Raw genomic sequence first — 27507 nt, 5'->3', positions numbered from 1 at the left:
CACAAAGGCATGAAAATTACAGAGCCAACTGATATTGCCAACATCCTGACAGATAGGTTCAGTGCTAACTTTACCCCCCCACCCCACCCCCTAAAGGGCCCATATCTATAAAGGAAGAATGCAGAATCCCTGTAATCACAACTACGCAGGTAAAAGCTGCACTCTCTAAAGCCAAAAACACAGCATCCATGAGACCGGACAACATCCCAGGCTGCATTTTACACGAACTTCAGAACGAACTGGCTCCCCACTTAAGCACCATGTTCAATAATAGCCTTGCATCAGGCTTTGTGCCCACTGAATGGTGCACTGCAACAGTTATCCCACTCCACGAAGAGGGAGCCACCACTGATCCCGGGAACTATCGACCTATTAGCCTCACGAGCCTGGTCTACAAGGCCATGGAACGTATCATCATGGAACTCATAAACAAAGACATTGGTAACCTCCAAACTCTGGATCCCACCCAGTTCAGGTGTGTGAAAGGCAGATCATGCCTCCTGAACCTGATTGATTTCTTTGAGGCAGTCACCAGAGCCGTAGATGAGGGTAAGTTGGTTCACACAGCCTATCTTGACCTCGCCAAGGCTTTCGACACCATCTCCCATTCTGGAATTATAGCTAAACTCACTAAACTAGGTATAAATCCCTATGTCACAAGATGGGTTGCCAACTGGCTTACTGACAGAACCCACACTGTAAAAGTTGCAGACTCCAAAACTGACCTCAAAGCAGTGACAAGTGGAGTACCACAGGGTTCCGTCCTGGGACCTCTCCTGTTTGGTATCTACTTCTCTGAAGTACAGGCTAACACAGAAGGCCTCTGGCTAATGAAGTTCACAGGTGACTGCAAACTAGGAGCCATAGTCAAGTCCCCAAATGATGTGGACATCCTAGAGAAGGGCCTCTCTGAGACAGATGCCTGGTGTCAGAGCCATGGCCTCAAGCTCAATGCCAAAAAGTGCAGTGTCATCCCCTTTGGTAAAAACTCTGTACCCATGAACTACCACATAGGCAGCAATCTACTTAACACCGAATGTGTGATAAGAGACCTTGGGACACAGGTGGACAGTAATCTCTCCTTTGATAGTCACATTGCCACAGTAGTCAGGAAGTCCTTCTACGTGGCACACCTCATCATAAAAGGGTTCTCATCCAGGAAAAAAGAGGTCATTGTTCCCCTCTACTCGACACTCATTAGACCTATTATAGAGTACATTAGACCTATTATAGAGTACAATGCCCCTTTTGAAATGTACCTCACAAGACATCTGCAGCAGCTGGAAAGGCCACAGAAGTAACTCACAAAGAGGATTACTGGCCTCAAACAAATGCCCTACACTGACCGCCTCAAAAATCTCCAGCTTTACTCTGTAGCACATCGCCTACTCCGCGGTGATCTCTGCCTAACATATAAAGCTATGTCAAACCCAGAGCTGTTGGACATGCTACACCTAAAGAAATCCCAATCCCTCTGAACTACACACTCTAGGGACCTAAACCTTGTCGCCACAATAAACAGGACATGCTGGAGGGATAGATTCCTGTCCCAGAGACTTCCCATACTCTGGAACAGGCTACCCATCTATGTCAAGCAAAGTTCTTCATTAGCACTCTTCAAGAAAGATCTTGATGAGTGTCTGGGAAATAGGAAATACACCCCGGGGATCACTTCTGTGTCTCTGCTCAACAGTGGCACAGGAAAATAACTTTCATGGGTGGCATAAGCCAGGGAACCTTGTTGGCTATGCTTACGTAGGCCCTTGGGCTGATAGCCTAGTACCTACCTATGAACCTATAAAGGCCCATGAAAAATAGGTACAACTGGCCAAATATCTCTGTACTGATTAACATAAAATGTGCATACATACTTATGTAACCTCACCCACTCCAATGGAATTGTGGGATACCTTTTAACTTTAATGTCAACAAGCAAGCAGTTCAAAAACATTTTTGAAAAATGTATTTAATATTTCACCAGGCAGCTGTAATTCATGTCTCTCATTCTGAAAAACAGTATATGCAAAAAAGTTATGCCTATCCAGAAGAAAGAGCTAATACTCTAAAATGGAAAACAGAGAGGTGTGAGGCAGCAAGAAACTATTTTGTGGTGTACTGCTGCTACATGACATTTTAGAAAATCATCTCTACTCTTTTCTGAAATAACTCTCATGCTTCCTCTGTGTGTCAACACACAGAGAAATGCATGTATGACCGATTTGCATGCTGAGCTATTAACTCCTCCTCATCACATACAATCTGGCTATGTAAATATCATCTCTGCAGAATTAAAACACTGCGAGTTTAAATGACAAACTATAAACAGGATCCATTGTTTGGCATGTGACTGCATTTAAGAAAACCAACCAACTACAGATCTCTGTAATGCTTAATATTTCCCTTATATATTTGTATTATTATTAATCATCATCCCGTAATGAATGGTTTATTATTCTCATATGACACATTTATTTACTTAACTGAAGGCTGAACTGTTCCACTGCCCATCCTACTGCCAGAGATTCCTAGCAGTGCTATAGTGATGCAGTCTGGATGTGACAACGGCTGTACCACCACCATCCAGAGTATCATTTGTCTCTTATGGATCAGAATGATTTGGCAGCTTTCCATGCAACATCCTTAATCATTCACCCTTCTGTTAACACACAGTTCCCTTGTTAGCCTGCCACATCTTAATCTTAAACACCTTACAAACCTACCTCTCAACATCTTAGCCCAAGAAATCTGTGTGATGAAAGGCGATCTGCCAGCCGAGCTAGCTGGAATTTTGTTAATAATTATATGTCATTGGTTAATATCAAAATGATTTATACAAGATGCTTGTGTTAAAAACGTATTAGAACTGCATGTCATGTGCATATCAAACTACTTGTACAGATGTGTGTTGAAAAGATATTTGCAGAGTGCTGCTTGAAATTTAACCACAGTGTGCCCTACTGGAAGCGGAAAGAAATGTACATTCACTATTGTAACTATTTAACTGTATATATTTTAACAGTGGAAACTGGAATACAGGATGTTAACCTCAGTCCAGCAAACTTTCGAAAAAATATCTGAAATTAAACTAGTTTATAGGCTATGCCATAAGGTTTTCAATGCAGCTAGAGAAAGAGAGACACACATCTTTGCTAGGAAGCTTTCTGTATTGTCCTTAGAGTGAACTAATTGCTATGTTTGAAACATGAAGGAAAGAAACTGTTTTATGACTTCCAGCATCTGCCAAAGATCTGAGGAAAAGCCATTTTCTGTATATTTTACAGGTAGATGCTAAATGCTGCCAGATTCTAGCAATGTGGGTTTTGGCCTGGGAACTAGAACTCAGATGAAAAGAAGTGATGCCATCCTGCAAGCTATCCCAACAGTAATATTTGAGATACTATTTTGAGAAGTCTCTTAGTGAGACAGAGCATTCTGTATTAGGTTTTGGACCTGACAGGAACCATTCACCACAACATCTGCCTTGTTCTATTAGTAAGTTCTTAGGTTATAGTATAATTCTCTTAAATTCAGTCAGGAATATAGTGAAGCTTAGTTTAGATATTTTTCTTTATTTATTTGAGACTGTACTGCAATGTTATTTTAAATATTTCCTGCACTTTTGAACTCTGATGTCACTGTGAATACGTATTTAGCATTGTCTTGTTCTTTTATTATTTATTAGTAAATATATGTAAACCTTTCACTGCAGTTGATCCATGTAGAGATATTTAACTTTTGTGATTACTTGCATATTTATTTGGTGACACTGTGTGGGCCATTCCTAAAAGCCTTGCTCTTGGTCAAACTACCATTTATGTTAGTATTAATCTTAAACAGTACGATTGGATACCCTTTATTAAGGGCCTAAAAATAGCTGATAATGAGTAACTGTTGGCAGTGGAAACTACCTTACAGTCTGGGCAGAAGGGGGCATAGCTAGTAAACTTGTGCTAGCCTTTCTCAAGAGTGTGTGTATGTAAACCAAACCTCAAAAACTGTGAGTGTGTTACTTACTTGGGCAGGAACACAAAGCACTGGTTGAACAGAGCGGGTGCTGATGGTCTTGGCTTGGTCAATCAGCTGAGATCTCAATGCTATAGCTGTACCAGTGGGGAGTCTTACTGGGGAGTTGGAGAAAGAGGGAGAAACTAGCCCCGGACTGACTGTGGTCTCTGTGTGCTCTTGGGGGAACTTGCACTCAATGCAGAGAGCTGCATCTGGAAATACTGTATGTGTACCTATTATCCTCACAGTGAATGTACCCCACTGTTGCCAGTGGTGAGGGTTGAGGTTCCTTGATTACTGGTCTAGTGGAAGGTCATCTCATTTGGTGGGCAGTGGTGGGATATCCACATCACATTTGGCTGGCAGCGGTGCAATCACCACATCACATACTGGGATTCAGTGGTGTGGATATTGAACTCCTGTAGCCTGTAAACACTGGTGTGTAAAGAAGATGTTTGTACTCTCAAGCAGCCACACAGTAGACATTTAGAGTTTCATATCACAATAGTTTTATTTATTTTTTTTGTCAGCTTAGTTGGTCAGGGGGAGCAGGCAAGGATGTCAGTGGAGGATTATGGGAAGATGACAAAGAACCAGTTGGCTGAGATGTGCCAAGCCAAAGGACTGAGGCATGCCAGCCTGACTAAAGCAAAAATGATTGCAACCTTAGTCACAGTTGCATCACGCACCAGCAACCAGGAGGACAACGAGAGTGTTCTTAGGGATGTACAACGCTCAGAAAATGGACAGTTCAACTTTGCCTCAGAGGACTTAAAAATCCATCTGTAGTTAAAGAGACTTTAACTGGAGGCCAAACAGTTGGAAATAGAATCAGCAGAGAGACTGCAGTGTTTGGAGTCTGAAGAAAATGAGAGACTAAGATGTTTGGAGGCTGAAGAAAATGAGAGACAGAGACAACATGAAAAAGAGATGCTGACTCTTCACCAGGGTCATGGAGGAAATGGGGAAGGGAATAACCAAACCACAGAGGCAATAAAGGTCAGCAAATTTCTTCCATAATTTACTGAGGGTGACAATTTTGATAGTTTTATTCATATGTTTAAAAGGGTTTGTATACAGTATAATGTTGACCAAGGGCTCTGGATACAGTTCCTGACCCCTTACTCTATGGTAAAGCTATAACCGCTGTTTCTAAATTGTGTGATACTGTTTGCTTAAATTATAACACAGTTAAAAATTGTTTATTAGAGTATTGTAAGTTAACACCTGAAGCTTAGAGAAAAATGTTTCATGAGCCTAGACTCAAGGCAGATGAAAGTGTGTGTGATTATATTGCTGAGTTAAGCACTTATTTTCATAGGTGGGTGAGTGGGTGTCAGGTCACTACTTTTGACTTTTGAAGGGCTGGCAGAACTTTTGGTGAGGGAAAAAGACCTTAGCACTTTGCCTCTGGACATGAGAATCTAGTTGGCAGATAGAGATTGGGGAAAAAAGGAGACTTACACCTAGCAAGTAGGGCATCACTGCACAGGAAAGGGATACACAGTATTGCACATGGGTATAAGGGAAACCATGATAGGCAGCCTAAACCACCAAAACAGAGTCTGCCAGGAGCAAGGGAATCCGCTAGTTCAGGTTCACAGCCAGGATCAAGCCTTAAATGTTTTAAATGTAACCAGTGGGACCATGTAGCATATAGATGTCCATGGAGGCAAGATGAGGAACCAAAGGTGAAGGAGCTAGTAAGTGGGAATAAAAGAATGCCAGCAGTAAGTTATCTGGAGACAACAAGGGTACCATACTACCACAAAAGTTTATATCCTATATTAGTAGATGTAACTCCAAGGAAAGGGTGCCTCAGAACCAAGAACCAGTAAAACCACAACAGGCACCCAAAGAGGCAGGAGGTAATAATAAAACACAAGCCTGTAGGTGTAAGCAGCAGCAGGTTTAACCGCATAAATGCCACACAATACAAAGCGTTTTCATCCACCAGACTTCTTCAGATGTAAAAATGTACATCTGAAGAAGTCTGGTGGACAAAAACACTTTGTATTGTGTGGCGTTTATGCGATTAAACCTGCTGCTGCTTACACCTACAGGCTTGTGTTTTATTATTACCTCCTGCCTCTTTGGGTGCCTGTTGTGGTTTTACTATATTAGTAGATGGAAAACAGGCCACTGCTAAGAGAGACACAGCCTCTGACCTAATCATTGCCTGCAATGGTTAAAGAGGAGGACTACTTGCTTGGGCAGTCTACTCCAGTCAGCGTTTTAGGAGGGACCCTATTCCAAATACCTTTGGCTAGGGTTCACCTTGACTGGGAGGGTAGAAAAAGGAAGCAAGCAAGCAAGTAGGTGTGTTTGAGGATATCCCTGCAGATGTCCTGATAGGGAATGATTTTGATAATGCAGTACCTTGTGTACACGCAGTTACATGAAGTCAGGCTTGGAGACAAGCATGTGAATCTGGTAGCCTGGGGGGGACCCAGACAGAAGTCACATTTGAAGCCAGGACTGGTGAGGTGGTTACTTCAAAGTGGGAGCTACCCTGTAGCAGTGGCACCAAAGGTGAGCCACAGCTGCTGGTGGGTACTGATGTTCCCTTGCACAGAGTGACTGCAAGGGCAGAAATGAGTAGTAGTACCCAGGCTGATAGTGAGGCACCACTGTCAGAGGATACCAGACCTCCTGTGGAAGGGGAGCCAGGAAGGGTTACAAAGAGAGAGTTAAGACAGGCTCAGCTCTCAGACCCTACATTACAAGGCTTGAGGGAGGTAGCCAGGGAAGTGCCTGATTCTCAAGCAAAAGTAGAATCTGTATACTGGAACAAAGGGTTACTGTATAGAGAGCGGTCCCCCTGAGGGAGGGCTAGAAGGTGAGGTAATACAGCACTTGGTAGTGCCCAGAGCCTACCATCTGGCACTTCTAGCCATAGCCCATGACATTCCCTCTGCAGATCATATGGGCATAAAGCATACCAAGAGATGTATTATGCAGAACTTTTATTGGCCTGGGATTTCCAGGGATGTAACAGAATACTGCAGGAACTGTGAGCAGTGCCAAACAGTAGGCAAGTCAAGAGACAAGGTGAAAGCTATTTTGATACCTTTGCCTGTGATTGAGGAGCAGTTTTAGAGGGTAGCTGTGGATATACTGTGGCCTCTGAGTACTCCAAGTTCCACAATGAAGAAGTATATCCTAGTGGCAGTACATTATGCTACCAGATACCCTGAGGCAGTGGCTCTGTCCTCCATCAAGGTAGAAAAGGTGGCAAATGTTTTGTTAGAGATTTTCAGCAGGGTAGGTTTCCCAAAAGAAATATTGACTGATAGTGGTTCCAATTTCATGTCAGACCTGCTGGCTTGTCTATGGGAGCGATGTGGGGTGAAGCACCTAAACACACCCCTATTCTAATGGTCTGGTGGAGAGGTTAAACTCTACACTAAAGACCATGCTACATGCATTTGCAGACCAGTTTAAGAGGGAGTGGGACAAATATTAGCCCCAGCTGTTGCTTGCTTACAGAGAGGTACCCCAGGAATCCACAGTTTTCTCACCCTTTGAGTTGCTGTACGGGCATAGGATGAGGGGACCTCTAGATGTGATTTGTGAAGAGTGGGAGAATGAGTGTGAATCCCACAAGGAGTCTGTTGTTGCATTTGTCCTAATGCTCAGGACAATGCTCAGGGAACTCATAGGCTTGGCCCAGGAGAACCTGGCAGAAGCCCAACAGCAGAAAAAGGTCTGGTATGACAGGAATGCTCAAGCTAGAGAGTATGCTGTAGGGCAGCAGGTAATGGTTCTCATTCCTGTCAGACACAATAATCAGCAGGCAGCTTTGGAGGGACCCTTCAAAGTGATAAGGAAGGTCAGTGATGTTAACTTCATGGTAGAACTGCTAGGCAGGAGGCAAGTGCACAAACTGTACCATGTTACATGATGAAACCTTACCATGACAGAGAGGCCCTTATGCTATTTGCACTGGATGGCAGGAGGAGTCTAAGGGGGATCCGGTGACTGATCTCCTCAGTGAAACTCAGACTGACACCTCAGTGGAAGGGGTAGCAATGTTCCAGCAGCTATCCCCTATCCAGGTTCGAGAAATCCTAGCAGTGTTACAGGAGTCTGGGGCATGATCACTGAGAAAGCAGGGTGTACCCACCTGGTGGAGTACCATGTGGATACAGCACCCCAAAGCCCTATCAAGCAAGCCCCTTATAGGATGCCTGAGAAAGTCAGACTCTGAGGGAGGAGATACAGAAAATGCTGGAACTTGGGGTAATCCAGGAGTCCAGCAGTCCCTGGAACTCCCCACTGGTGCTGGTACCAAAGAAGGATTGCAGAACCAGGTTCTGTGTGGACTATAGGAAAATAAATAGTCACACAGAGGCAGGTGCTTACCCAATGCCTAGGACACATGAAGCCCTACAGCAGCTCGGTGGGGCTAAGCATCTTAACACTATTGATCTTACCAAGAGCTACTGGCAGGTGCCCTTGACTCCCAACGGTAGAGAGAGGTCAGCCTTTGTGATTCCTTTCGGCTTGCATGAGTTCACAAAGATGCCTTTGGGATGAAAAATGCCCCAGTGACTTTCATGAGGCTTGTAGATCATATCTTAGCAAGAGCAGGAGATTTTTCCCTTGATTACCTGAGTGATATTGCCATCTACAACCATTCCTTGCAAGAAAAAACACCTTCAGCATGTCAGGGAGGTGCTGAGCAGACTACAGAGGGCAAGGTTGACCATTAAGTCCAGTAAGTGCCAGGTGGGTTTGGCAGAGGTCTTCTACCTGGGACATAGAGTGAGGAGTGGTAAGATCAGACCAGAACCTGCCAAAGTGGAAGCCATTCAGGCATGGCCTGCCCCTTTTACCAAAAAGCAGGTGAGGGCATTTTTAGGGACAGCAGGGTACTACAGAAAGTTTGTCCCCAATTGTAGTACCATAGCTGCTCCCCTCACAGACCTGACAAGGAAAACAGGCCAGATATGGTAATGTGGACCCCAACATGTAAGCAGGCAATCCAGCAGCTTAAAGGAGCTCTGGGAGGACCCCCTGTGTTAGCCAGTCCAGATTACAGCAAAGGATTTGTTGTGTAGGTGAATGCTTCAAACCATGGGGTTGGGGCTGTACTCAGCCAGGTTTCTTCAGAGTAAGAAGACCACCCAGTGGTATATCTCAGTCATAAACTCCAATCCAGAGAGGAATGCTATGCAGCTGTAGAAAAGGAATGCCTAGCCATAGTATGAATACTGCAGAAACTTCAGCCTTATCTGTATGGAAGGAAATTCACTGCAGTTACAGACCACAATCCCTTAACATGGCTACAGCGAGCCATACAGCAAAATGCCAAGTTACAAAGATGGAGTCTAGGGTTACAGGTATATGATATGACAGTGCAGCACCACATTGGGTTAGCAATGCCAATGTAAATGGACTCTCAAGACATGGAATGGGGAAATGTATTCCCAGATAGGCTCATTCCTCTCATGGAATGTTTCTTAAAGGGTCACGTGAAAAACTAGCTTAAGTCTTTGAAGGGGGAAGAAGTGTGATGAAAGGAGATACTGCCAGCACAACTTTCTAGAATTTTGTAAATAATATGTCACTGGTGAATATTGAAATAATTTATACAAGATGCATGTGTTACAAATGGATTACAACTGTATATCTTGTGTATATTAAACTGCTTGTATAGACGTGTGTGTTGAAAAGGTATTTGCAAAGTGCTGTTTGAAATGTAACCACAGTGTGCCCTACTAGAAGAGAACAGAAATGTACATGCACTATTGTAACTGTTTAAATGTATATATTTTAACAGTGGAAACTGTAATACAGCAGGTTAACCTCAGTCCAACAAACATTAGAAAAGATATCCAAAATTAAATTACTTTATAGGCTACACCATCAAGTTTTCAATGCAGCTAGAGACACAGAGTCTGTGCTAGGAAGCTTTCTGTATTGTCCTTGAAGTGAACTAACTGCTACATTTGAAGTGTGAAGGAATGCAATTGTTTTATGACTTCCAGCATCTGCCAAAGATCTGATGGAAAAGCCATTGTCTGTATATTTTTACAGGTAGATGCTAAATGCTGCCAGCTTCTAGCAATGGAGGTTTTGGCCTGGGAACTAGAAGTCAGATGACAAGAACTAATGTTATCCTGCAAGCTATCCCAGCAGTAATATTTGAGATATTATTTTGAGAAGTCTAAGAAGTCAAACACACTCCAAAAACTAATAATTCAAAAGAAGCAGGATCCAAAACGAAGTTCCAAAGCAAACTTTATTGATTTTGAGCACTTTCGTCAGCCTTAAGCCTCAGACTTCATCAGAAACACTCAAAATACAATGCAACACACTTAAATATCAACTCAGTACAATCACATGATTCTAAAACCATAGCTCCCATTAATTAACACAATTAATTCATGAAGAACACCAGTTCATTGATAAAAAAAAACTGTTCGTTCCTAAAGGAACATTACCTAAAATCAAATGTGCAAAACTTTTGCAGTTTGTATTTTTTTCTTCATAAAGTGCAAATACAATACTTTTTGTTGTTAAAAAGTAAATACTATTGATGGCATATAAAATTCATAATCATTGCTATAATACTTAATATTCATGATGCTCCTAATAGCTTATAAACCTTTTTTCACATATGGAATTCAGATTTAAGTTTTAAATAACTACTAATAGACAAGGTCTCATTGAGACCTGGGGAACTGGTAGCATTCACACGGAGTTGCCAAATCAACTCCCTATACACCAACCATACATCTTTTGGCCCACCCCTCATACACTTGTCAGTGACTTGCTCCAGACCTGAAAATTTGAAGCAGTACCCACTATGTTCAAAAATGTGTCTAGCTAAAGCATTGGACATGTTGACTTTCCGTATGTCATAGAGGTGTTGGTAAATCCATTTATTAAAGGCATTTTTTGGTTTTTCCTAAGTAAAACATACTGCAATGTTGACAAATTGCAATGTATACTAAAGCTTTTGTCATACAGTTCATCTTATGCATAAGTTTAATAGTACCATAACCTTCGATATACACAAGATCTGTTTCAAGAACATAACTACATTGTGCACAATGTCCACATCTTCCCATACATGCACCGACACTTTTATATACATTCCTTTCTAAAATGTTTTTAATATTGGAACTTCTTTTATACACAACTACTGGCCTCTATCCCATTTCCATTTTACTTTCTTTTATATCGTTTAATATACTCCAATTGTTATAAATAATGTCTTTTATCTCACTGAAAACAGGACTAAATGTCAAAATTAAAGCCCTGCTGAAGCCTCAGTCAGTGACGCCTGTGTTAAAATTATCTGTTCCACCATTCAGTGTGTTCGTGGCATTTGTATTTGTCACACTGACACCTAATAGGGGAACAAAATGCCCATTGTTTCTTTTGTTGGCAACATCCTGTAAGATGGGATCAATAAATGTTTCAGGGTATCCTCTCCTAATTAACATATGCTTAAGGGTGTTCATTTCGTCAGTGAATTGTTTATAATCACTGACCATTCTTGCTAATCCCACCCCTTGCCCCTTAACCAATGATTTTTTTCTGGTGCATGGGGTGACAGCTACCAAAATGTAACAAATGGGTTTCCTGTATATTGTTGAATTAAACCCTTTTTTAACCTGGTCCTTAGTGATTTTGATATCTAGGAAATGTATTGTGTCCTTGGTGAATTCCATAGTAAAGAACAAAAATGTGGTACTACTGTTTAATAATTTACAAAAACTGTCCAATGCTTCATCTGTACCATCCCAAAATATCAGGATGTCGTCCAAAAAACGCCCATAAAATTTACAAAATTTAAATAACTCATGTTTGAACACAAACATTATTTCCCAATGGGTAAGGACAGTATTGGCAAATAAGGGGGCACATGCTGCCCCGATTGCTACACCCACCTTTTGTTTGAAGCACTGGTTTTCAAACACAATGAAATTATTCTCTAAAATTACTTCCATAAGTGTTCTAAGCATCAGAATTCTGTTATGTCCAATGGTGGTGTTGTTACAAAGAAAATCATAAAACCATTGAATACCTAGGACATGTGGAAGGACAGTGAAGATATCCTTAATGTCTATCGTAACTAATTTCAGTTGTTCACATAATAAATTATCCTTAATTTTACCCAAACATTACCAGGAATCTTCGAGAACGTGTTGGTATTTTTCCAACACATTTTTGAGTTGAAAATCTACACATTTTGCCAAATTAAATGTCTTAGATGCCTTAGCATCAACAATGGGTCTCATGGGGGGATCAACAATATTTTTATGAATTTTCGGGATACCAAAAATAGTCGGTATTTGGGGTGATTTTTGTTGCAAAAAGTTAAATTCACTGATGGTGATCTGTCCATCTAATAACAAATCATTCAAAATAACATCAATGTGCCTGCAGGCTATATTCAGATCTTTCAAGGATGTTTGTTCATAACTATCACTGAAAAGGTGTTCATACATTTTTTTCTACATAGGCCCTCTTTTCCATTACCACAATGCCCCCTCCCTTGTCGGGTTTCATTAACCTGATGTTCATGTTCTCACATATACTTTTTAAAATGTCACTTTCTTCATGAGATAGATTAGTTGTACAGTCATTTTTCTTGTATTTAATAAGATTCCTTACTTGGTTACTACATACATTTTCAAACACCTGTAACAAGGGATGTAATGGGGGGTTAAATGTACTTGATTTTTTGCATTGTGGTATTTGTATCCTATTAATTTCGTTGTCAAAATAAATACCTAAGTTAATTTTCCTAACAAACGTTTTAATTTCCAAAATATTTTTTTCCACTGCTGGCACCTTCGAGGGAACACAGTTTAACCCTTTTTGAAATAATTCTGCCCACTCATTAATTACTGTTGTGTTACTTAAATTAAATATTTTGAAATCATCCTCATTATTCATGCTAATGTGTGTGTGTGTTCATTTGGGTGGCATAATCTATTACCACCTGTTGTTCCCCCCTCCCTCGTCCCCAGTAGGGGCGGCCGTTGTTGGAAAATGAAGTTCCCATTGTTCTCTACATCCCTGCCCTGGGCAAATTGCCTTATTCTGTTCTGAAGGCATTCTGACCTCCTCAATGGCATGTCTAAAGGGACTGCATCATCACCATTGTCATTTACAACATCATCCCTCAAGTCCTGGTCCACATACTCGTTTTGGTACATATTTTCTCTGTCACTGCCCTGCTGAATTCTATTGAATCCACTTGGTGTGGGATAAGCTTTACCAGCTTTGTAGTCTTTTCTGTCCCTTGCTAACTTTTTACTTTTTTTATTAACCAGGTCCTCTACATATATATATATACTTAACTTTACTTAAGAAATATTAAAAGAAAAAACAGCTTTACAGTTCCTGAACTGCTCTGCTTGCTATGCTGCCTGCTGTACGAGCCTACAAGTCCCACTAGTCTATGAACTTAGTTAACATACATTAAAAAAAAAAAAAAAAAAAAAAAAAAGGTAAACAAACAGTCTGAGCCAGGTGAGTCCTATTCCAATATGACGGCAGTCTCCCTCACGAAGCTGACGTCATCATGCACACCCTGTGCATGATGACATCGACTACTTTAAAAAAAAAATTTAAAAGAAACCCCCGGAATTAAAGGGGCCACTCAGGAATTCATGGCACCCCATTATTTGTTCTTCAAAACTGGTAATTACTAAGGAATTTGGAGATATGGTGACAAGACTGTTGCACTGGGGATTGTGGAAACATTATAATATTGAAGTAGCTGAGAAGCATTGGAAACATGAGCCCCAGAGCATTATAGAAAATTATGAAGTCTATATCAGATGGGAACATCCATTATTAACGGTTCAAAAAATAGATGTGAGAAAACCGGATATCGTAGTCCAGGAAAAGAAGACAAAAGTAGCACTGATCATTAAAATTACTACACCCAGTGATTACAGTGTCTTACGTACAGAGAGATACAAAGTCATAAAATACCAGAATTTGAGGGCAGAAACAAGGGCAATGTGGAAGAAGGATACCCAGGCAGTTCCAGTAGTAAGTAATAAGAGTAATGGGGCTCATAAAAATAAATTACAGTCATATTTAGATATGTTACTGATACATATAACTTGGTATGAATTGCAGGAGGAGTCAGTTCTGAGCACATTGCGAATGCTATGAATAGCACTTTTGGCTATCCTCAAAGATTGAAACAATACTAATTTCATGAATGTTAATCATACTTTGATGTAGGAATGGGGTCCATTCCCATCATGGTATTATACACCTAAAAGTATTGGAGAAATTAAAAATATATTCAGTAATTTTGTTGTTGCTTGTTTACTACTTAACTAAGACTTTACATTTTGAGTAAGGCAGAAGGTAAAATTTGCAGAGGTTCCCCATTTATGGTGTCTATGGATGCTTATTACAAGAAATTATGGAAAAATCCATACACACACACACACACACACACACACACACACACACACACATATATATAGAGATACATTTTTTATAAACTGACTTAGGCTCCCACTGTTTTCTTTAGCAATTTTGTACTAGTATTAAATTTCTTTCTACAACCACTAAGGTTTTGATGCTAATCTGCTGTTTGTGTGCAACAATTTCTGACTGCATTGTTTGCTGGCAAATATTTACATTTTTTCATAAGTGGGTAGTTCTAAGAAAAAATGAGAATAATTCTTGCACTTCAGCTGAGGTTTCAGACAGTGCCTTTGATGACGGTGAACTGCCATTTCATTCCTGTTTGCATCCCTGATTATTCTTGCAGTATTCTTTGAATTACTGCATCCCTGAAGCTTATTATTGTGGTATTCTTTGACTTACTACTATCTGCATACAAACAGTTATGTAGCACATTTCACTCTTGTTCCCCTTTTGTGTCCTCAAGGGATACTTTTTATAAAAAATATGGGCGAAACTTAGCTGATGAGAATATTCTCCGTATATATCTGCCCGCATTTCTTGTCACACATGTAAGTAAATAAAAAAATTCCACACTGTGCAGGTGCACTGTGGTGTGACTGTCTGCTTCTCCTGATCTCCTTGTAGTGGTATTGTGGCTGTTTGCAGAATGTTGTGTGGTATGGTAGAGTACAACTATCATGGACTGGTACTGAGGTTTGTCACAACTGTGCAATTTAACAATGTGCCAGATACCATATGTCATTGGGGTGGGGAGGCTATGTTGATAGTCAGCAAGGGTGGACCATTAAAAAAAATGTCCACACTCCTGAAAAAGCACTCCTGGACATCTGTGCACACTTAGAAAAAGAAATGTCCAGCTGGCCATACCCCTAACCAAACATCTAAAACCTCATATGTTTTATGATTACCTATTGTGGTCAGTACCATAATGCTCATTAAACTTCTTTCCTACTTGACTAAGGTGATAAAACACTTTGCCCCCCATATAAAACAGATATATGTTTGAAAATGATTGTGTGAACCTTCCCACAACACCATGATAAATCTGATATGTGATCCATAAATCAAAATTATTAAAATGTATTAGCCCTCATATACTAATACCAAGTAGTTTGTGATGTTTCATAATAGTTGGCACCAACAATGATTGTCACGTTAATGTTTTGCCCTTCTCTAATGTTTCTTTTCTTCCACTTTCTTATAGCTTTTAGCAAATCTCAAATATGCATTTCTTCATTGAAGGCGTACAGCAAATTAATGTCAGAATAGTTTCTAATCCAGGTAGTTTCTCTCATGCCTTAATAATCAGGGATTACTTAAACATTTGGCATGCTGTATTTTATATGTCAATATGCCATAAATAATTGTACCAAGGCCAAAACCCTAGCATGGAATCAACATGGCATGACTGAAATTCAGCATGCCAAACACAAAAGTGAGACTCACCACTATTATATAACATACTTATTTACATACATTACAAGAGACTAGTCTGTCACTGCTGGCAAGTAGTCAAGGAGTATACCATTTATTCTGACTATGAGTACACATCATTGATACTTTGATATGCCTGTACATATGGTAAAGAACCTACTGCAGCTATTTTTCTTTTTTTTCTTTTTTTGCCAAGACATCCATACAGCAGTTTAAGCATGCTATGAGATTATTATATGACTGCTTAAGGTGGGATCACAAAGTTCTGGAAGGTAAAGTTATTCTTTTTACATTTATTTATACTGATTACTGCTTACTTATTTACTGGTTGCTTAGGTTACTCACTCAACCTGGTAATTTTTTTTTGAAAGGTTAACTAATGGATGAAAAAAAAAACAGTACACACCATATACTGCAACCTAGCCAAAGGTTTTGACAAAATTCCTCACTCAGGCATAGTAGAAAAGCTAAATATAAACCCACTATGGCACGTGCTGTATTGCCATATGGCACACAGACAAGATGTAGATAGTCAAAATACAGGAAGTTGCTTCCACAAAGAGACCAGTCACCAGTGGAGTCCGCCAGGGTTCTATGCTGGGACGTATCCTGTTTGGCATCTATTTTTCTGAAGTAAAAGCCAACACCAAAGGGCTCTGACTGACTAAGTTTGCAGATGACTGTAAGCTAGGAGCAGTCACTGAATCCCCAAATGACTTAGCCATTATTGCAAGAAGGTTTGTCTCAAATAAATAACTGGTTTCAAAATTATGGCTTGAAATTAAATGCCAAAAAATGCATTACTGTATCATTTTTAAAGTCATCCACCCAAAGAACTACCACACTGACAATACACCCCTAAGACTTGACCCTAATCTTCTGGATTTGGGAATTTATGTGGATAGTAACTTAATTTTTGATCAATATGTGTCTGTTGTTATAGAAAAGTCCTTCTATATTGCACACCTTATAAACTAAGGGACTGTGTCTGGACCTAGGGATGTCATTGTACCCCTTTACTTAGCCGTCTTTACGCTAGTCACTGAATACAATATGCCCTTTTGGTTCTACCTCACATAAACGAAACACCACAACACCGACAACGCAATCACCGAAACCAAATAACCGACAGTACAAAAACACGAAATCCCACATGCCCGACAACGAAATAACCGACGGTACACAAACACGAAACTTCATACACTTCACACACCACAATCAACAAACAAAACACATTCCCCGTCCAAAAACCACATACACAACACAAGCACACCAAAATCCATACAAACCCACACTAAACCTCACATACACAACTACCTACAACCCTAGCCCAAACCCTAACCCTAAGGTCCGTCACTACCGCACACTTACCTGACCCGCTCCCTAACCCTAACTCACTTATCCCGCCCCTAACCCAAACACAATCAGTACCGCACACTTACCTGACCCGCTCCCTAACCCTAACTCACTTATCCCACCCCTAACCCAAACACAATCACTACCGCACACTTACCTAACCCGCTCCCTAACCCTAACTCACTTAACCCACCCCTATCCACACTTACCTTACTCGCACCCTAACGTCCGTCACTACCGCATACTTACACAGCCTTTGCCCATGTCGGCATCCTCGGCGTCGGTGCTTTCATCCGTCGGGTCGGTCTTCTGCTTGTCGATCTTCTAGGTCCCGTCGCGTCGGTCTTCTGCGCTGTCGATCTTCTGGGGCTCGCGATTTCCCTGTCGATGTTCCGGCATGTCGTTGAAGTGAGGTAGAACCGCCCTTTCACATGTATCTGTTGAAGCACATGCAACAACTAGAATGCCCACAGAGATAAAACAGTATGTCCTACATGGACCGACTCAAAGCCCTGTCACTATAGTCAGTATCCTACAAACTGCTAAGAGATGACTTGTGTCTGGCATATATGTCATCCTCTGATCCATTACTGATGGATTTACTGCACATCAACAAGTCAAATGGTGTTGGAAATACTTGGTCTAGGGATATAAACCTCTTGTGCAACATCATGAGAACGGTTTGGAGGGTCAGGTATATTTTGCAGAGGATACTGATACTATGAAACACTCCCCATCCACATAAAATGAAGTTCATCCCTGTCCACTTTCAAGTGCAACTTAGATCTATGGATGGTCCCAGTTATTCTCGTTAGGGATAACATATAATTATCAACAATGGGATGGGTATGGTCAGTCTGTAATCAAATAGGATAGTTATTTTGAGCACAAAAAGGGAAATTAGCTAGTCTTAAAATGGCTCACAAGGGCAGCTAGCCTAGCACTTACCTATGAACCTATGGTTTATTTATTTTATTTTATTTTACATTTGTTGACCGGGAGAATCCAACTGGATTACAAGTCCATTTTCAGTGGAGGCCCAGGAAGAAAAGCTCCAAGAGAACAATTTTTTACAAAACATAGTTTTAAGGACAGACTTTGACATACAATTTCCATAGAAGAAACTTTGACATACATATTACATATGACATATGACATACATATTAACTAACAGATAGGATACATTCGTTCTCTAAAATATAATATTAAATTTTAGAAGATATTCCTAAGTTTAGGATTCCTGTGATAGATTTACTATCAGAGTAAAAGCAGAGAGATGTAGAATAAGGCTCCAAGAGGGCAGATGATGCTCGCTATAGCTGAGAAGGATAACAAATTGATTTACTATACGTCTTCGCCTGGTTTTAGTTGACTAATTTACAATATGTCTTCTCCTGGTTTTAATTGCTTACGGAAAGCACAACATTGCTGGGGTAGTTTTCCGAGACGGAAATACCAGAACTGCACAAAACGAAAACTCACATGATCAACACTAAAAACAGCAATAATGTAGTGAATGCAACTGAAACAGGTAAGTACAAAAAGTAAGTGCATAAAAACCACTGAACAGTTTTTGCAGGTGGGGCAAGCCCGTCTCCACCCCCTACAACTTAAATATACCAACTCCGAGATCGCTCTACGGTGGAGACAAGGGTGTAATTTTTTAAATAGCGTACTTATCTGTTTCAGTTGCGTTCCCTACATTATCATGGTTTTGTGTGTCAATCATGTGAGTTTTCATTGTTGTGCAGTTCCGGTATTTCCGTCTCACCTTCCTGGTCTTCAGCTTTATATATATATATAAATATAGGTTCATAGGTAGGTACTAGGCTATTGGCCCTGGGGCCTATACAAGCCCAGCCAAAAAAGTACTCTGGCTTTTGCCACCCAAGAAAATTATTTTCTTGTGTCACTGTCGAGCAGAGCCACAGAGGTGATCCCCGGGGTTCCTATTTCCCATCCAATCATCAAGATATTTCTTGAAGAGTGCTAATAAGGAGCTTTGTTTGATATAGATAGATAGTTTATTCCAGAGTATGGTAAGTCTCTGGGACAGGAATCTATCCCTCCGGCATGTTCTGTTTATTGTGGTGACAAGGTTTAGGTCCCTAGAGCGTGTAGCTCAGAGGGATTAGGATTTCTTTAAGTGGAACATGTCCAACAGCTCTGGGTTTGACATAGCTTTGTATGTTAGGCAGAGAACACCTCTGAGTAGGCGATATGGGACGGAGTAAAGCTGGAGTTTTATGACACGGTCTGCGTAGGGTATATGTTTGAGGCCGGTAATCCCCTTTGTGAGGTATTTCTGCGGCCTTTCCAGTTGTTGTAGATGTCTTGTGAGGTACATACCAAAAGGGGCGTTGTACTCTATAATGGGTCTAATGAGTGATGAGTACAGGGGAACAATGACCTCTTTTTTTCTGGATGAGAAACCTTTTGTGATGAGGTGTGCCACGTAGAAGGATTTCCTGACTACTGTGGCAATGTGATTATCAAAGGAGAGACTACTGTCCACCTGTGTCCCAAGGTCTCTTATCACACTTTCAGTGTTAAGTATACTACCGCCTATGTTGTAGTTCATGGGTACAGAGTTTTTACCAAAGGGGATGACAATGCACTTTTTGGCATTGAGCTTGAGGCCATGGCTTTGACACCAGGCATCTGTCTCAGTGAGGCCCTTTTGTAGGATGTCCACATCAGTAGGAGTTTCAATTATGGCTCCTAGTATGCAGTCATCTGTGAACTTCGTTAGCCAAAGACCTTCTGTGTTAGCCTGTACTTCAGAGAAGTAGATAGCAAACAGGAGAGGACCCAGGACTGAACCCTGTGGTACTCCACTTGTCATTGATCTGAAGTCGGATTTGGAGTCTGCTACTTTCACAGTGTGGGTTCTGTCAGTGAGCCAGTTGGCAACCCATCTTGTGACATAGGGATTTTTACCTAGTTTAGTGAGTTTATCTATAATTCCAGAGTGGGGAATGGTGTCAAAAGCCTTGGCAAGATCTAGATAAGCTGTGTGAGCCACCTTACCCTTGTCAACAGCTTTGGTGACTGCTTCAAAGAAGTCTATCAGGTTTATGAGACATGATCTGCCTTTTACAAACCCGAACTGGGTGGGGTCCAGAGTTTGGAGATTACCAATGTCTTTGTTTATAAGTTCCATGATAATATATTCCATGGCCTTGCAGCCCAGGCTCATCAGGCTAATGGGGCGGTAGTTCCCAGGGTCCATGGTGGCTCCCCCCTTGTGGAGTGGGATAACCATCGTTGTGCACCATTCAGCATGCACAAAGCCTGAGGTGAGGCTATGATTGAACATGGCACTTAGGTGGGGTGCCAGTTCGTTCTGTAGTTCATGTAGAACGCAGCCTGGAATGTTGTCTGGTCCAATGGTTGCTGTGTTCTTAGCTTTGGAGAGTGTGGTTTTACTGGTGCAGCCGTGATTACAGGAACTTTACATTCTTCCAGTATAGAGATGGGCTCTTTAGGGGGTGAGAGGTGGGTAAAATTAGCACTGAACCTATCTGCCAGAATGTTGGCAATATCAGTTGGGTCTGTATATTTAGTGCCATTGTGCTGTAACTCAGAGCAGATCTGAGTGTTGCCATTGAGATTCTTGACATAGCTATAGAATGCTTTGTGGATGTCTTTAGAATCAGTGGCGATTTTGTTTTCGTAACTAGCTTTGGAGGATTTTATTAGGGATTGCAGCTTCTTACTGAGGCTGACCAGGGAGCTCCTCCACTCATGGGATTTTACTCTCTTTTGCAACAGTTTCTTCCTTCTGTTGTACAGTTTGTTTATGGCAGGGGACCACCAGATTGGCTTCCTTTTTTGGAGGATAGCGTCTTGGTTCTGTTTGGGATAGCATGATCCATGCACTCATGTAAGTGCTTATAAAGTGCAATTGTGTAGGATTCAGTAGTCATAACTGTATTGTCCATCTGCATGGGTATCATGAAGTTCACCACTTCTGTCTTAAGAAGCATGAAGTTGGCTTTGGAGAAATTTTTTACCATGGTTTCCTTAATGGGGGGTGGGGGCAGAATGTGGATATCTAGGGTAATTAGCTTATGATCGGATCGGACTAATGAAGCATTGACTTCAGGTGTGGAACACCGGTCACTCATGTTGGTAATGACTAGATCTAGGATATTGTTGCCCCTGGTGGGGGTGTGGATAAGTTGATCCAGGGCATTGGAGTTTATGAATTCCAGAAAGCGTTGAGTGAAGGAGTTGGTACATGAGTAGTTTTCCCAGTTAATGGTGGGGTAGTTGAAATCACACATTATTAGGGTGTTTGGTTGAACCCTAATATTTTCCAGTATATCAAGAAAAGAGGAGAGGGAATCCTGGGGCATGGTGGGTGATCTGTAGCAAGCTACAATTTGGATTGCAGTTTTTCCCAGAGTTAGTTGCACTTGGATAACCTCGGCTACATTATGCTGAACAGCTAGCCTGGAGGTGTGGATATCCTTAATGAATATGGACACACCTCCACCTTTGGTGTTCCGGTCCAAGTTACATGGCCAAAAAGTGTAGTATGAGTTATAGTCTGGTAGTGCAGGGGTGCTCTCTGGAGCCTTGAGCCAGGTCTCAGTCACTGCACAGATATCGATGTTCTCCATTTTAAGGAGTGCCTCGAGTGAGTGCATTTTGAGATTTAGACTTCTAGCATTGAGTAGCATCACCCTCAGTTTTTGCTTGTCTGTTCCTGTTACGGTGGCAAATTTGTCATTTGAACCTTGCCTAAAAAAGGCACTATAGGGGCAGTAAGAACCTTAGCCAGTATCCGGAATCCCAGGGGTGACAGGTGCAGGCCATCTCTGGCAAAGCATCGTGGTCTGTCGACCATGTCATCCCAGGCAGACAGATACTGGATCCCTTTAGAATGGCACCAGGAGCTTAGCCAATTGTTGAAGTCAATCATTGTGTCCTTGTACTGTGGCATCATTCTGGGTGATGGCAGAATGCTACTCGGGGCTAGGGTCATACCTGCCTGGGCTACAAGATCAGAGAGCTCTTCCATGTCTTTTTTCATGTAGTCCAGGGAGGTACGTCTCAGGTCGTTCACACCAACATGGACAATGACAGAGTCATATTTGTACTTGTTGTGGAGTGACCTGAGTGCGTGGGTTATGTGGCGGATCCTGGCACCCGACAGGCAGCTGACAGTAACCTTCTCCTTGTTTAGCCTGGTGAGTGGGACATCAGTGTGCCTGACTATAGAGTCACCTATGACTAGTGTGTTGGGTACATTGTTTTGCCTTATTGGCTGTGGTTGAGTGGCACATTGAGTCTGCGGGCTATGTGTCATTTGGGTTGTGTTGGGGGATGGAGGTTCCTTGCGTTTCTGCTTTGGAGGTCTCTGTTGCTTAGACAGATTATTATTGAGAGCCTCCGCGAATGTTTTTTTGTTACTATGTGTGGATTTTGGTGGTGTAGATTTAGTGAGACTATGTGATGAGTGTGGTGTGGTGCAAGTGTTTACCTTCTCCTCTTGACTGTCAAGTAGTCTTGATTGGAGAGAGCTTTACCTCCAGTTTGGCTAGATAAGTGCATCTCTCACAGGTTGTAGTGTTGGGTGGTAGGAGGAGAGGGTTGTCTGTGTACATGAGGCAATTTCTACATTGCCCCAAGATGCCCAGATTCATCAGATAGACAGGAGAGAACATTGGGACCTGACCCTTGGACATGCCTGAATAAAAAACTATTTTCCTCTAGATAAGTGAGGAAAGTGAGTACAAGAGCTGTTTTTCTCTAAGCAAGTGAGGAAAGTAAGTACCAAAACTGTTTTCCTCTAGGTAATGAGGAAGGTTGAGTGCTGTAGTAATTAGTAGGTTATTTAGTGCTTACAAGTTCTGAACAAGTGCTGATCACGAATAAGCAAATTCAAGTGCTAAAACTAAGAATCTGTATCTGGACTAAACTAGTTACAGGAAAGGGGGGGAACAAGTGCAAATGCAGGATTTTAAATCAGAAAGTTGAGAGAGATGGAAAAACTGCCCATACGGCCAATAACTACAATTTCTGGGCCAGAACCACTCCTTATGTGGTAGATAGGTTATCTAGTGCTTACCACACCCACTGATAAGCTAGAAGGCTTCCCTCCAACACAGAAAGCTTGGTGGGGGGGGGGGGCTCAGAAGCTTATATACAGTCCTGGATACAGCAAATCTGAATCTGGACTACACTAGTTACAGGAAAGGTATATATATATATATATATATATATATATATATATATATATATATAATTAGCTAAAACAGCAGTAAAAACAATTCAAATGCAGTGCAAGCTAGCACACGTGAGTATGTAGCAATGTTAGACCAAACAGTTTCAAAAATGTAATTAAATTAAAAATGACTAAAAACAAGTGCAGGAGGAGTCTATTAGATAGAATGAGGTAAAGAGATGGGACTGGGGGGGTTGTCCTAGATCAAATCTACAGTGGAGGCGGGCAACTGCAAAAGCGTCCAAATTTAAACAACAAGACAGGAATAGGGAGGATAGGTAGGGGAAAACCAACACATTCAGCAGAGATATGAAAAACTATACAGTGAAGCAAAAATAACAGTGCACAACTCTGAAGTCAGCCAGCAATGATATAAAATTAGTCAAACAACAATTACCAGTACACAACTCTGAAGTGCCAGAAAAATATACTCAGCTCTGTATATCTACAGATAGTTTGAAGAGCACTCTGTCAGGACACAGGAAGGCTCCAGCAATGATATATATATGGGTCCAGTTCACTCAGTCAAATATTCAATTTGTCAACAGTGTGTACTTCTTTGGAAACGGATCAAAAGCACTTTGCTGAGTGCTGGAGGCACTGTACAGAGGAACATCCAGTGCTTGTGGTAACAGTAAGTGTGACAGTGGGTTTTAATGGCAAAACTTTCAGATATAAAAGTTTCAGTATTACCAGTCAGCTCAACAGATATTATATGCAGCAAAAAAAAAATAAAAATTTCACGTGGAATAATCACAAATTAACTTTTACACAAGATTTACCCATCTCCATCAAGGAAAACAGACAGAAACCAGCTCCGTTTTGTTCAGACTTAATTAAAAGAAACATCAAATTTCAAATGCGTTACCCAAATACTTTGACTTTCTCCCAAAATGAAACCAAATATACTGTTACCTCCCAAAAAGAAGCAAAAGAGACCTTCCTCAAAATATTTAACAAGATCCCAGACCTTGGATAAATTCACAATCTTCCAGCACAAGCGTTTCAGCAGCTTTACACTTCAGATGTCTAATTCACTCACCGGAGGCTTCAGGGACATCACCGCTCTCAAATCTAGCGCCAACATGGTACTTCTAACAGTTTTGTGACTGTTTAAATCAGTAAAACATCCTTCCATATGTTTAAAGGCAGATCCACGTGTCAAGCAAGGAATACATCGTCGCCGCGAGGTTTCTGGAGGGACTCCTTCTACTGTGACACCTGAAGTGTACGTTTGTTAGTTCTGTTCTCCTTCAACCGCGCTTATAGCGCTGATCATCGCAAACAAGTCCTGTTTACTGCAATCGGATCCCCTGTACATGTTACAGGCTTGCAAACGTTTTTTTTTTTTTTTTTTTTTTTTTTTTTACTGTTGGGACACTCCGGCTTCGGAATTGAGGACCAGGAAGGTCTGTCTAGGACCCTCGACTCTATGTTGCAAAAAGCACACAATGTAATGGCATAAACACCTTCACTAACACACACACAACATACATAAAAGCATAAGTGATGTCAGGTAGAGCTTTTCAGTACATGCTGACTTCCTTGAGCCAGTTGTTTTGCACAGAAATCAAAATTTTCAGTATGTGTACCATAGCAAGTCAGGAAGTGCTCAGCATCAGCTCATGCCTTAACTGATACTATAAAAAAATCTTTCTGCCTCATTCAGATAGTGTTTGCACACGCACACATATATTTAACACACATGTATATGTGTGTGTATGTATGTGTATATATGTAGATGTGTGTATATATATATGTGCTCACATGTATATATTTTCTTAAAAGAGGTAACAAGATTCAAATAGATTCCAACTATATGTATCATATTTTGTCATATTTCCTAGTTGCACTGTTGAGCTGCGGTTCCCATTATAGATAGAAAGGAATTTCTTAAGAATCTTTGATTGCATTGTCGATGCTTATAAGGTAATAGGGAAGAAATGCCTTATTCTGACTGTAATTAATTTAACAAACCCATACCCTTAGCAAATCTAGTACATTTGTAAAAACCAACTCTTAGATACACCTATAATTTATTTCTGCTTTACTGAACTGACTGCAGTTTACAGTTAGAGAAGTTCCCTTATAGTGTTGGGCAGTTAAGAAAGAAATAAGACTATGTGGGTCATTTGCTAATGGGGGCAGGGCGGTCATGGAACTTGACATAATGTTGTTATACAAATGCAATGATTTAATTTAAATCAATTGGCAGATAAAAGATATATAGGGGTTTTAAAGACCACCTATACCCAAACCAGTAGTGCTTAAATCAGGTAAAGGGTAACCACAGAGTAAGGGAGGATCTCAACAACGCAACAAGACTCTCAGTTTTAACTAGCTCTGCCATTATCAGAGTCTGCTCATTGGTAATACCTTCCCGCCCAAACAACACCAAATAACACCACAACTACTTATTTTGTTTAGTTTTTCAACCATTTACAACTTTTGCCATACTGACAATCTCACTAGTCTCAGACTCTTGTTTATGGCGAACTTAATAATGCTTTAGGTTTATACCATCTCTACAGCCTTCCTGTTGTGTGCGAAATTCAATAAGAAATGCTTATACCTGTAATAAGTCTGTTATATATAGGATGTATAGATTTACATTTATCACATACATTAAGCTTAAGCGTTTAGACTTACAAGCGCATGTTTTATTTACATAAGGTCATACTTACATGACAAACTAGTAGGTGTAGCATTTACATACGGTAGCTGTATGTGCATTGTAATAGGGATCTAGTTTGATAACCCTTTGGATGAGAATGTTTATGTATATATGTATAGAACTGTTAGGGCTTTCTTTTGTTAGTTTTTATACTTCTTCGCCTAAGGGGTTCAGGTGGGTAGGCACCGGGGCATGTCAGAAGGAGTATTGTGCTACTTCCTCCTCTTCATCCAAACTGTTTACTGATACAGATATGATACGGTTTTCCATATCCCTCTCAGCCTATTGCAGACACAAAGCAGGTTCTCTTCAACACACATTATGTTACCCAAATATTACATTAAATCTCCAAATATATAATGTCTCCTTATACTTCGTTAGTCTTTAATTCACATGAGTTGGGCCGTTGACTCTTGGAACATCAAAGGCTTACAAAATACCGCCAAAAGAAAACTATTTCTTCACCTGCTGTTTAAATCCCAGGCTAATATTAGCTATCTCCAGGAAACACACTTATCTGAAAATGAATGGGAGCACATAAAAAATAGAAAATGGATCAGGTCAATAATAAGTGCTGGTGATAGCTCAAACTCGAAGGGGGTGGCCATTATAATTAAGAAACAATTCCAGGAACCTATCAATGAATATAAATCTGATACAAACGGCAGATGGTGCTATTTCACCTCTACACTCCCAGATTCCTCCAAACCAATTATGTTCTTGAACCTTTATGGTCCTTGCTCTCAACAACAAACCTTTATCCTAGAAATCTATAACATACTAAACTCATTTCCAAATTACTTATTTATAGTGGGAGGGACTGGAATGTGGTAATAGATCCTAGTCTAGATCGCACCAGCAAATCCTCCTCCTATAACTTCCAAGCTTCTATAGCCTTAGAGGAACTTATCTCAGATTTTAATCTTGTAGACACTATCACGTTTAGTAATATTTCGACCAAAGAAAATCTATATACCTTCTATTCCAACTGTCACAAATCTTGGTCACGACTAGACTTCATTCTGATTTCGGACCCCCTATCTAAATTTAAAATACTTTTAATATTGAACCCAGATCTCTCTCCGACCATGCAAAAATCTCTCTTAAAATCAGATTCAACACGCCTGTTTTTACATTTGCTAACTGGACCCTTAACAATAACCTACTAAATAATAAAGATATTTTAAATAAAATTAATAATATGTTGTTGGTTCTCGACACTAATCTTACAAAATCTCTAATCCCCCCAGACATTCAATGGGCGGCCTGTAAAGCCGAAATGAGAGGTTTTCTGATTAGCAAAGCTTCCTTTCTTAAAAAACTCAACACTAAAAAAGAAAATACTCTATCCCTTAAACTATCATCTTTAGAAAAATTCAGAGAT

At 40.7% G+C, this 27507-nt stretch overlaps 1 protein-coding gene across 1 annotated transcript in view; it reads left to right on the top strand.

The window, feature by feature from the left end:
- The window catches only part of TRPM5 (transient receptor potential cation channel subfamily M member 5), a 749498-nt gene that overhangs the window by 595562 nt on the left and 126429 nt on the right, over window positions 1-27507 (top strand). The window lies entirely within an intron of this gene.

Source organism: Protopterus annectens, chromosome 17.part0 (assembly GCF_019279795.1).
Source record: "Protopterus annectens isolate FY-2018-M chromosome 17.part0, PAN1.0, whole genome shotgun sequence".
In the NCBI taxonomy this organism is placed as follows: domain Eukaryota; kingdom Metazoa; phylum Chordata; order Ceratodontiformes; family Protopteridae; genus Protopterus; species Protopterus annectens.
Note: the sequence above shows the minus strand (reverse complement) of the source record. Positions and strands in the feature narration are given on the sequence as shown.